Source organism: Gorilla gorilla, chromosome 4 (assembly GCF_029281585.2).
Source record: "Gorilla gorilla gorilla isolate KB3781 chromosome 4, NHGRI_mGorGor1-v2.1_pri, whole genome shotgun sequence".
NCBI lineage: Eukaryota > Metazoa > Chordata > Mammalia > Primates > Hominidae > Gorilla > Gorilla gorilla.
This window is the reverse complement of record NC_073228.2, coordinates 36,346,868-36,360,450: the sequence shown is the minus strand read 5'-3', so window position 1 is coordinate 36,360,450 and position 13,583 is coordinate 36,346,868.

Below are 13,583 nucleotides of genomic sequence, written 5' to 3'. Positions count from 1 at the left end.
ATACGTAAGTGAATCAGGAGAGGGTTACTTATGTAAATTAATACTGGGCTGCTTCTCTGCTTGGGTCATAAAAAAGATTGTGCTTAGAAATAATAACAAAGTATAGTTATAAATATTTTAGGAAAAAAATGTTTTAAAGGGTATATTGTACCTAACGTGGCAGAAATATTGAGACCTATAATATAACTATGAAAAAAAATTACTCCAGAAAGTTAAGTAATAAATACCATAGTAGGAAGAGAAATGGGAGAAACCAAAACAAAGGCAGATTTTGTAGGATGAGCTTGTAAGACATTGATAAGAAATGTTTGTGGAAATTTGACTAATTTGGCAATCAGAAGACAATATTAACTAAGAAGCTATATTTAGCATGTATATGTCATTTATTAATGACAGTGACAAGGATGAATGATTGAATAGATGTGAACATTGTCGTAAAACTATTAAGGACTATATTTAAGTTTCAATAACTAAGCTTTTTTTTTTTTTTGAGATGGAGTTTTGCTCTTGTTGCCCAGGCTGGAGTGCAATGGCGCGATCCCTGCACACTGCAACCTCTGCCTCCCAGGTTCAAGTGATTCTCCTGCCTCAGCCTCCGGAGTAGCTGGAATTACAGGCATGTGCCACCATGCCCGGCTAATTGTTTGTATTTTTAGTAGAGACAGGGTTCCTTTATGTTGGTCAGGCTGGTCTCGAACTCCTTACCTCAAGTAATCCACCCGCCTCGGCCTGTCAAAGTGCTGGGATTACAGGCATGAGACATCATGCCCAGCCTAAGCTTTTTTTTTAGTTCCCCCAAATTCACAAGGGATCCAGAGTTGGAAGATATTTCTGACCTCAGGAGTTCAACTTGAAGTCAAAACTTAGATGAAACGAAAAAAATTGCCTGTGGTATTGATTATTTGTGCACCAGAAACTGTATGAATGTGCCAGATGCCTTCCACTTGCTCCTTGAGACCCTCTCTCCACTCTCCACTCACCCTTTTCTCTGTCCCAGGACGTTGGCTTGCAGGAACCCCTCTGGCTCCTGATGGGTATAGTCAGCGGGGCATGCTCTCAGGAGATGAGAGGGAGGGAAGAGAATGAGGTCCAGGTGTTTATTTCCCCACCTCCATCCTTGCAGGTTGCTTTACCCTGGCCGCTGCTCCTCTCACGTTGGTCCTCTACAGATTGATCTCCTGTTAGGATTCCCTAACTCTCTCTGTATTAGTCTGTTTTCATGTTGCTGATAAAGACATACCCAAGACTAGGCAGTTTATAAAGAAAAAGAGGTTTAATGGACTCACAGTTCCACGTGGCTGGGGAGACCTCACAGTCGTGGCAGAAGGGTACCTCTTACACGGTGGCAGACAAGAGAATGACAGCCAAGTGAAAGGGGAAACTCCTCACAAAATCATCAGATCTTGTGAGACTTATTCACTACCATGAGAACAGTATGGGGGAACCGCCCCCATGACTCAATTGTCTCCCACTGGGTCCCTCCCACAACACGTGGAAATTATGGGAGCTACAATTCAAGATGAGATTTGGGTGGGGACACAGCCAAACCACATAATTCTCCTTCCTCATATCTTTGAGCCCTGAGTGATAACACATCTTCGTCTTCCGTTATTATCCCTGAGGAAGCTCACTGATAGCTTTGATGATAATTCCTTTATAGACTACCCTCAAATTATCCTATTTTTTTCTTTTTAACTTTTACTTTAGATTCAGGGGGTACATGTACAGGTAAATTATTCTAATTTGAGTGTGTGCCTGTCTCTCCCTGGGTCTCTCACTGAGAAGCACTGGCAGGTATCATATTTTTAATCATATTGGCATTTCTACTGCTCCTAGGCAGGTACTTTTGCACCAGCCTATAGTTACAACTCCTTGAGAACCCATGTTTCTTTCACCTTGTTGCCTAAAACCTGCTAATAAGAAATAGAAAATCAAATTGACAGGGATAAAGGTGATAAGAGGTGGCAAGGAGGAAGCCCAATTGCATAAAGAGAAATCATGTGGAAATTAAAAACAAAACATAATAATAATCCAAGGGTCTGGGAGTTGAAAAGGGAAGTTTTATGTAATTCTAGCCAGTTGATGTCATTATAGCTAGTTCTCTGGACAGGGAGGCCAGGGGAAGGGAGGATGTGAAGGTGAGAAGGACTCAGACATTCTCCTTTAGATCTGAGGCTCAGCCTTATGTGTGCAACATTAGGTCAGTGAGAACAAACGGATGTGTCTGAGCAACAGCCAAGGCCATTTCCCTGCAGAGATGGTTCCGCAGTCCCAAAGACGGGCCCACTGTGAGTTAAACCTCTTGTCATCCGTTTTGTGTCTCCCCCTCCCTTAGCCTGTCTTGCTGTGGCCTCCCAAGCCCATCCATGCAATGGCAACGCCTCACAGGCTTCCAGCTCATCTGTGTTCAGGAATGGGAGGGTCGGGGCCACTGACACACACCAGTATCCTGCAGCCTATTATTTCCTGCCTGTCCTGGCTCCCCTCCAAGACTAAACATGACAGGTGGATGAAGTTCACGAGAAAGCACTGCAATGGGCCACTTTTCCAGGAATGCTGCTGCTAACTGGATTCACAAACTAAGCCAACTCCCACCACTCTAGGCTGAATGAGGAGGCAGCTGAATGGTGCAGAATTGATTTTTTTCCCTTGCTTTTTTACCCTCTGTCTCCAGTCTAAATCCTGTGATTGTTCCAGCTGGTATAAGCGACTCCCTACTCAGACTCCAGGGTTCTAAGTGCTTCCAAGGCCTATGCAAGAAACAAAGACGCTTAACTCATGGATCTTATTTCCAAACCAATGACCCACAACTGAGAACCGGAGGGGAAAACAATCTGTGCCATTGTGGAGCGTGGGGGTGAGGGGTTGTGAGGGCTTCAGTCTGCTCTAGCAAGAAAACTCTCAGAGTTATTTGATAATCTGATTGTGGAAGGAGAAGATAGAAAAAAGCAAAAATAAAATAATAAAAAAGGTCACAATTGGCACTCTTAATTGGCAATCCAGAAAGATTTAGAGAACCAGATTACGTTTAGAGAGGTAAATTATCTCATTTGAACAGAGTTTGGAGATTGTAAAAGTGGCTGATCATCCAATATACTTGTGACTCTTTTTTTTTTTTCAAGTAAAACTGTGAGCTAATAGGGCAAATAACCATGCAGAGGCTTCTTGTCCACTCCCTATGCTGAGCAGTTTAAAGCAATCCCAAAGTCATCACCTATGGTCCATTCGAAAGAGCATTCACTGTCTACCTTATCTTTGCCTCTCTTCATGCTGAGAGGGAAAGGAGAAGGTGAGGATAAAGGGAAAACAAATATAAATCCCTACCCCCCTGGAGCTCCCAGGCAAGCAAGAAAAGCAGAGATGTAAATGTATAGATTATAATATGATGTGGCTAGCATTGAGGTAGAGGATGTGAAAATACCATGACAACCTAGAGGAAGGATACCAGTAAAAAATACCAATGCTGAGGGAATGACAGTTGCCCTCTTTCCAATTCTGGGTACACAATGCCAGATTAGGATGGGTCTGACCCCAGATTTTAAGGTAGTAAGCCTGCTAATGGAACTGACAGTCAGAAAGGTGACTGGGTAAAACTACAACCTGTGGGCTAGGGTCAACGTCTATTTATCTTGGGCTCTCATTGGATACTAAATAATTACCACCTCCTACTACTATGAGCTCAGGCACTAACTGAGTAGGCATTTTCAGAAGCCCTTAGAAAGTTCCCAAGAATCAAAATGGCTCCTGTGGGAGCTAGTTTTGGACTTCACAGATATCTTAGAGATCTGGGGGAAGTTATTTAGGATAGATGTATGTATTCCAAGGACCTGGCTAGTATCTAAATAGCTTACTTTTGTTGTTACCTCCATGGTTAAATATCAAATATGTCTCCCCATGCTATAGCATTAGTGAAAAGGAATGAACCAGAAGAGCCAACCATCTTCCACCCCAAACCACTTCCACCCCATTCACAGGTGGAAATGGGGCGGTAACTTGGATTTAAGGCTAATAAACTCTCTTACTTTCTCTGGACAAGATTTAAAAGGATGAGCACAGGGACTGACTCAGCTGTGCATATGTAAAATACCAGCCTCTTGGTAATAAGGTATTTGAAGATTATGTTTTATATAGGAAAATGTTTCACTTTTAAATAAGGATCTAGATTACATTTTTGAACTATTGATGTTTATTCTTGAAAGGAGGGGAGTATTTATGTATGTGCATATACCTGTGTGTACCTTTGAAACAATATTTATTTGCTTAGAAACTAGGAAAAAAGATAAAGAATATCTGAATGTCACATTGCTAAGGATTTATCAAAAGGAACAACAGAGTCCCAAAGTCCACCCTGGGATGTTATTGGATCTTATTGAAATCTGAAAGTCCACCCTTGACTGCCTTGCCAAGGTCCCTGTCATGTCCCCTATTTTCCCTTTCCCTCCCTGAGGTATTATTCCAAAAGGAATAGATGAGGCTTTGTAAAATTACTGTAAGTTATTGTGTTGTAGTAATTATGCTGTTGTGATTGGAACGGAGATAAAAATGAATCCTATCTCTGAGGAGAGTGGAAGATTGTATTAGTCCATTCTTGCATTGCTAGAAAGAACTACTGGAGGCTGAGTAATTTATGAATGAAAGAGGTTTAATTGGTTCACAATTCCACAGGTTATACAGGAGGCATGGCTGGGGAGGCCTCAGGAAACTTAAAATCATGGCAGAAGGCAAAGGGGAAGCAAGCACGTCCTACATGGCTGGAGCAGGAGGAAGACAGAAAAGGGGGAGGTGCTACACACTTTTAAACAACCAGCTTTCATGAGAACTCACTTACTTTACAAAAACAGCAAGCGGGAAGTCCACCCCCAGGGAGGGGCTTTCCACCAGGTCTCTCCTCCAACACTGGGGATTACAATTTGACATGAGATTTAGGCAGGGACAGAAATCCAAACCATATCAAAGATCCCAAAGGATTAAGGTTATTTGCAATGTAAAGGTTTAATACAAAAGCCAAAAGCATCCCTCAGAGGAAAGGCCAGTCTTAGGACAGAAGAGTCAGGCTAGCTAGAGAGTAGAGATTATGCCCACAAGGGGCTTCCTCTGTGATGGTTTTAAATTATCTTGGTCCCTTGCTTTGCTCTACAAAACAGTCGTATTTATTTCTCCTTTGTAAGTCCTGTCTTATTATGAGGGGAATTATAAGGCTGATTTCTTCTTTGTGATTCCCCTTTTATTAAAACAATGCTTTGGTAAAATTTAAAGACTTTTGGGAATGGCATTTTAGGAATCAGAGCTTTTCTGTTTCTCTTTGTTGACTGAGATCCTTGTTTTCTTAATAGCATCATCTTAAGAAGAAGAGTAGTCCAGGCATTCTTGATGTGAGTAAGTCTGAGACAAAAGATCTTTTCCAAAAACACACCAGAGGTGAGGGGTGAAGCCAGCTGGGCTTCTGGGTCAGGTGGGGACTTGGAGAACTTCTGTGTCTAGCTAAAGGATTGTAAATGCACCAATCAGTGTTCTGTGTCTAGCTAAAGGATTGTAAACACACCAATCAGCACTCTGTAAAATGGACCAATCAGCACTCTGTAAAATGGACCAATCAGCAAGCTGTAAAATGGACCAATGAGTGTTCTGTAAAATGGACTAATCAGCAGGATGTGGGCAGGGCCAAATAAGGGAATAAAAGCTGGCCACCGAGCCAGCAGCTGCAACCCGCTTGGGTTCTGTTCTGTGGTGTGGAAGGTTTGTTCATTCCCTCTTCGCAATAAATCTTGCTGCTGCTTGCTCTCTGAGTCTGCACTACCCTTATGATCTGTAACACTCACTGCAAAGGTCTGTGGCTTCATTCCTGAAGTCAGCGAGACCAGGAACCCACCAGGAAGAAGAAACTCTGGACACATCTGAACATCTGAAGGAACAAACTCTGGGCACACCATCTTTAAGAACCGTAACACTCATTGCAACGGTCCACAGATTCATTCTTGAAGTAAGTGAGACCAAGAACCCACGGGAAGGAATGAATTCTGGACACAGAGGGAGAGCATGTTTGAAAAGAATTGGATATTTGGATACAGGAGGGATTACAAGAGAAAAAGAAAAAAGAAAAAATCTCATGACTCTGCAACTCCTAAGGAAATGCTAATGTACTCAAAGGCATAAAGCATACAGTCATCAACTTTTCTAACTGAAGGGACCATTTGCCCACCCTGCCTTGCCCCAATTTGCTTTGTGTATTGTACCCCTATGTTTAAGAATGGGGTACAATCCCATCCACCCAGTCCAAGCCAGGAACATGGGTACCATGTTTGATTGGTTCCTTTTCCTCATGTCCCAGCCACCCACACAAATAATCAGTCTCAAAGCCCCATTGGTTTTATCCTCCGAGATACTTGTAATCTTTTCATTTGATATGTCTACAAAGACACTGGAGAAGATAGGAGAATGAGGAAGCCACTGGATTTTGCAACCAGAAGAGCTTTACTGACTGATGAGGGAGCAATTTGAAGAGCCAGATTACAAGGGGTCAAGCCAGTATGGGTAAGAAGAAGAGAATATGGCCATTGTATCTGACGAATACTCTGGAGCAATGTTATTCATTCAGTATATGCTCAACACTTTTCAAAAGTCTAAATTATGTCTTCCCTAAAGAAATGAACATGCACTCTTCTTATTCCACTGCTTTATTTCACAATTTCTTTTTCCTTCTTAAAAATTTTACCTTCTGTTAAATTAAGTATAAAAATTTAGTAATAATAATTTATAGAAGTGTTAGCCTTTCTTACTGTGAGAGGCTGGGTAGAAAATCCTTGACCATTACTCCAAATGAATTTTTGCTCTAATGTCAATCTAATTCATTTACTAAGTAAAGTATACCCTCTTTTGGCTATCCAACAATTCAATCACCATACCTTCCTATTTTGGGGAGAATCCACCTGTTATGTTATTTTTGGTGGGAGGTGGTGTCAAATGCTCCATCTCTCCCCTCCCTGCTTCCATGGTAGGAGCATTGACTTAGCCTTAGCCAGTCAGATGCTCTCTTCCCAGTGTTATGAAAACTGAGTGAGTGATGCAAAGACAAAATGAAAGTTGGAATTCATTGAAAGCTGTGGCCATGGGGCTGGCTGGGTCCTCTGGCAGTTGCAGTAGCATCTGGCTAGATTCTTTTGGTTACAAGTCTGTTGGGCTTCCTGACACTGGGCCTTTGGAAATACCTTTGCTTCCAACTTCTTCTAAGCCTGGTCCTCTAGCTTTCTGATGGTTCTGTAAGCCATTGCTATTATTCCAGTACATTCTCATTGTTCTTCTTACAGATGGAGATGGTTTCTGTTGCTTTCAACCCCAGGAATCCTAACTTGTATATTCCCAAATATGTCTTGTTGTTTCCACCACTGTGCTTTTTCCATGCCAATGGTGCATCTAGATCGCCCTTCTCACTTCTCTGTTTTTCCATATCCAGCTCAAATTTCATCTTTCTTGATCATCACAACATTTTCTGAGTCCACTCTATGAACCAGGTCTTGGGCTAGGAGACAAAAGATATAGCCACTGTACTCATGAAGATGTTATGTATAGTGAATGGCACACATGTAAAGAACAGTCACATTTCAAAGAGTTAAGAGCCAGCTTGGAGGTATGCACTAGGCACGTTACAGTGCTGAAGCAAAAGTTCTTACTTCTGGTAAGCTTCCATAGAGAGGGAGCCTACCAGGCACTGAACTCAGGGAAGGGCAATGAAGGCACAAGGTGGGCATGAGCCATGAAGTGTCAAAAAAAAAAAAAACCTTGGACAAATTAAATTTAACAGAGATTAATTGAGCAAAGGACACTCCAAGAATCAGCTTCCCAAACCAGAATAGGTTCAGAAAGACTCCAACACAGCCAAAGTGGTGGATGAAGGCTTATGGCAGAAAAAGGAAAATGATGTACAGAAAATGGAAGTGAGGTACAGAAACAGCCAGATTGGTTACAGCTCATCATTTGTCTTATTGCAACATAGTTTGAACAGTTGGCTGCCGAAACTTGGTGATTGATACTAGAGTATGTTACAGTCTGTTTACACATCCAGTTAGATGACTATTCACTGTGTATGGAGAAACCTTTAAGCTGAACTTAAAATATGTAAGGAGGCAGTTTTAGGATAAACTTAATTTAACAGAGGTGGGAAAGGACATGGCAATGCTGAGGAATGGCTGAGGTTCAGTGTGACTACAACATGAGGTGTGAGGGGAAGGAGGGTAGTGAGAGATAAAGCCGGGGAAGTGGATTCCCTATGTGACAAATTGAAGGTTGTGGACCCATCCTCTAAGCCACAGACACCAAAACGTTTTGCTGGTGCATCCCATCAACAAAGTGCTTTGAGCTTCCCCCTAAATATATGTACGCTTACTTATAAATTTTATACAGTGCTATGATCGATCCATATGTGATGTATTAATAATATTTCATATTGAAGGAAAAAAGTAACACTAAATGAAAGGCTAATATAGTCTCTCCACACTCAAAAGGATTGTCTTGCTTAGCCTTAATCTGTTGTGTTAGAAGAGTTTATTGGAGGGCAATGGTCTATTCGCATTTTTATAGGATAACTCTGCCAGCAGCGTGGAAGGACTGGAGCAGAATTCTTGAGCTTTAATATGTGTAAAATTAGGTGAATCTAGATTGCTTTAAAAATAAAGAGCCATAGTCCCCAATAAGTTAGTGGAACTGAGCAATGATCATCAATAACTACTCATATTACAAAAAGACAACCAGATGCGTAGTGCCCCCAGATGGAAGCATTTGAAACTTCATACCACCTATATTCTTGCCAAAAACATCAACTCTGAATCTAATGAAGACTTTACAATTAATGAATAATAAGAAAATTGTTATTAGCTATTATATACTATAATAAAATAAAATATATAGCGGAATACAAAGTTAATTTTTTATAAATTATTATATAAACTAAAGGAAACATTGGGTTAAAGGACATGTTAAATGATACCACAAGGATATAACCAGCAAAATGCAAACTGCGGGAAGTTCTATGGGACAAACAACCCAGTTTCTGCAACAAATAAGAAGCAAGGGGGAAAAAAGAGTGATGGAGGGTGATATGGTTTGATCTGTGTTCCCACCCAAAACTCATCTCAAATTGTAATGTGCATAATCCCCACATGTCGAGGGAGGGACCAGGTGGGAGGTGATTGGATCATGGGGACGGTTCCTGCTATGCTGTTCTCATGATAGTGAATGAGTGCTCATGAGATCTGATGGTTTTATAAGCATCTGGCATTTCCCTTACTTGCACTCCTTCTCTCTCCTGCTGCCATCTGAAGAAGGTCCTTGCTTCCCCTTTGCCTTCAGCCATGATTGTAAGTTTCCTGAGGCTTCCCCAGCCATGCAGAACTGTGAGTCAATTCAACCTCTTTGTTTATAAATTGCCCAGTCTCAGCTAGTATGTTTATAGCAGTGTGAAGATGACTAATACAAAAGAGCAGACAAAAGAGGCAAGAGATGCATCAGCAGTTGCAATGCAGGACAGTTATTTGGTTTTTGATGCAAAAAATTGTGAGACAACATAAGAAATTTGAACACTGACTAGATATTTGATATAAAGGGAATATTGTTAATTTGTTAAGGTATGATAATGGTTTTTAGATTTTTAAGTTTTTATCATTCAGAGATACATGCTGAAATATTTACAGATGAAATGATATCTGGGACTTGCCACAGAATAATCACGGATGGGATATTAATCAAATAAGATTGGGCATAATTTGATAGTTATTAAAGATGGGTGATAGATACATGTAGTCCATTGTATTTTTCTCTTTGTTTTGGAATATGCTTCAAATTTTCCTAGAAAAAGGTATTTTAAATTCCAATATTTTGGTTTTATCTCCTAGAAATTCTGATACCACAGACCTAAGGTAGTGCTTAGAAATCCAGATTTTTAACAAGCACTCAAGGGAATTCAGAATCAGATGGCCACTAAGACCACAATGTGAGAAAATTAGACTAGACAGTGCAATGACTTAAGTGGAGAAAATCAAGTAGGAGAAGTTGACAGTGTCTTTCATGGGGTAAGTGTTCATGATAAATATCTGCCAATTTTGTTTGCTGATTATTTATAAATATTCATCCTAGATCTTAATAGTGTTTGTGTATAATAATCATTTAGGGTGCAATTACCAGTGCTATTTCCTGACTTGGGCCTTTTTTTTTTCCTATTAGATTTTTAAGAGTCCTTTAATGCTTGCCACATGAACCAAGGCTAATTCCCTGATTAGATAATTATCCTCGTGAATGCTTTCTTCATAATCACAATGGCAGGAGAGATGTTGCCAGGTCTTTCAGGAAGGGAGAGACACCCAGTTGTGACCCAATAAATTGGCATCAGCTCTTACTCCACCCCTTCCAGGAGGAAAGGATTTAAAACCTTGGGAAGGGGAGGGAGCCGAGAGGTGACCCATCTCTCCCAATGCTGTCAGGTCACATCACAAGGTACTCACTCCCCACCCTTTTTTCTTTCCACATTGGAGACCTTTTCAACTGGAAAGCGTCCTCAGCTCAGGGGCTGAGGTGTGTAATGAAGACAGAGCTGACCGTGTTATAACGTAAACAAAATAAAAACTGGAAACTTTTGTCATAGCTCCTCAGAACTTGGGTCCCTCTCCAGCCGTTAACTGCAGGTGGCCCTTCCAGCAAAGTAACACAAAATGCTGCTGCTGGCTGAGCCTCTCTGGAATTGCAAACATGCTTTCTGTCTAAGCTCAGCTCTGCCGTGCTGCCAGCAGACGGTCTTCCAAAGGAATCTCCTTATCATGAGGGGTTCTGGGCTTCAGACCCATCTGGGATCAGCTCAGCTCAGGGTAGGTAGTTGCAGTGGCTGCATCCCACCCCACTGTAACACACCGTGAGCTGCAATGGCCTTACCTCTCCTGCACAATGTGGGGAAACCTCATTATGCCCCATTAATAAGGTAATGAAATAACAACAGCCAGAGATGGGCACCGTTACATCCTGATTTTATAGACAAAGACCTTGAGGTTTAAGGTCTCAGTGACTCCTCCAGGGTCACTCAGCTCAGAGTCAGAGCCAGGATCTTGATAATCTTGCTCCAGATTTTGTGCATTTAACCCCATCAGAGGTTATTTTATTTGCCTTGATGCAATCAACTTGTCTTCTAAGTCCTATTCTCCTCCTCTGCCCTAAAGATAACCTACTCTTTCTCTAACAGGAACTGCATGTGTTTCCCTGAACCTGTTCTACCTGTTCTTATATACTTCCTTTTTCTTTAGCCTTTTCTTCTTCTTGAAGAAACTTTCTTTCTCTTAATCCCAATTTTACCAACTGAAATTCTGCCCCAGCTTCAAGGCCCATGTCAGATGCTATTTCTTCCAAGAAGTCTTTCATTCCTCCACTCTCATCTATAAGAAACATTTCCCCACTTTGCATCTTCATCACATTCTGCTGATAACATTTTTTGTCACTCAGTTTGTTTCCTTTTCTTGGATTTAGTTGTTGTTGTTGCATTATGGCCGTGTTTGTATTTGCCTTATGATGTCTGTTATGTTGCAAACTCCCTGAGCCCAGTGACCATTTATTTTTATTTTTTATTTTTTATTTTTTTTGCTTTTCTTATTCATATGGTCTAGCTTTGACCAGTGACCATTTATTACTCAACTTTTTATTTCCCCCAGGGTTTACAACAGTGCTTTGCATATACTATGAGCTTAAAAATACCTATTGGGTTGAATGTATGCAATACTGAAACACATATAACTTAGTTTGCATTTATGAGAATATAATTGAATGCACTGGGGAAGTTAGGTGCTGCAAATGAGTAACCCTGTGATTCATCTTTATGGAATTAAAACAAAAAAACTCCTTAAACATGATAATTTATATCTTTGCTAAATCTGTACTTGCATTTATTAAAAAATTGGAAATAAATGGCCACTGTGTTTTTAATGTTTTGCTTTCACTTCTCCCCATTACATAGATGAGACAGAGCTGCAGAGCTGCCTAGAAAGTGAATGTATTTGAATGCTCACTCCCAACCTTCCTTGCCCTTTTGTGATTCCGGATTGGATTGAGTGTGTGAGGAGGGAAAGAGCAGCTCTCTGGGGAGATTAATAATATGGTCTGAAGGATGACGATCAAAGAGAAACCTTGGCTGTAGACCACGCAGTGACCGTAGTAACCGGCAGAGGCTCTCTGATCTCCGTGCTCCTCGGTACCCCCTGTAATCTCACGCTGCATTTTGCACCCTTTCCTGGGGTCAGCACTCATCTCAGTTACACATCTCCACTCCACCCTTGCTTCTCCAAAGCTCCACCTCCTGCAAGACTACAGATCTGCTGTTTATTCTTGTATAACCCATTGTCCAGTCATCAGAGTACCACCAAAAAGAGGTTAACAAAACTGATATGAACCCGATGAAAATTTAGGGGAAATTTGTTTATGAAAATTCAGGGGAAATTTGTTTAAACATTTTTTTTAAAAAAGTACTGTTTAAAAAGTAAAAATACTTAAAAAATACCTAATTGGTCTCCTGTAGACCGTATCTAACTTCACTAATTAAACTACAGCCAATCATAAGCCTTATAAAAGTTTGATTGTAAATCATCTATTGCATGTTGTCTGGGATATGCTACAAAATAATCTGGTGGTAGGTGGGAGTTGAGAATTGTTGAAACCAAAGATAGTTCCTTGGGGTTCATTACACTATTCTCTCTTGCTTTAGTATAGGTTCTTAACTTTTTCTTAATAAGTTCTTTTCTTTAAAAAAATTGGTTTTGTTTTCAAATTCTGTCACCAAAATTGCAGTGTGGTTAATTTTTCTGTTTTGGAATATGGGAATCACTTAGTTGAGTTCTCTGCCCCTTCTGCCTTCTTCATTGTCTCAACTTCTATCCTTGCCTTTCTTTACCTAACTTGGTGAAACAGGGCTCTACCTGCTTGGTGAATCTCAATTACTGTCCACAGAATGGCCCAAGAACCTTGGGTATTGCCAGACTGAATGCTCAGACTCCTTTCGTAACCATTTAAAAATATTCCATGGTAGCAGGAGTTCCAAGCTCGAGGGTTTTATTTTCACTGGGAACTTCAAATACCGCCGCTGGGCTGCAAATAGAAACTAGGATGGTGGCTTGTTTCCGAAAGTCACAGTGTTTGTTCCTTTTCTCTTTTCTCTTTCCTTCTCTCTCTCTCTTTTTTCCTCTGTTGGAAAAGCATCTATTGGAGAGAGATTAGCAATTCGGGGGTACGAGAACTCTCTGGTGTTAAATATTTCCCAGGACTTCAATAGCCAAGCTCTTTGGACTGCTATGAATGACATAGTAAATTGCCACCCTTTGTCCTCATTTTGGAGACGTATACCATAGTGTTGGTCTGGGAGGAGAACAAGCTCCTAAACCAAACATAAGACCCTAGGGAAAAAGGTGACACACATGTTGTACTTCGCAGGTGTTTTGGCACCAGCAAGTCAAACAGGGCATTTATTAAATCAGATGAGCAGACAGACTTGCCATTTGATCCACAGCAGAGCTTGTTCTGTACAAACCAAGTCCAAAATATTATTCCATTCAGTGGGCAGCTCT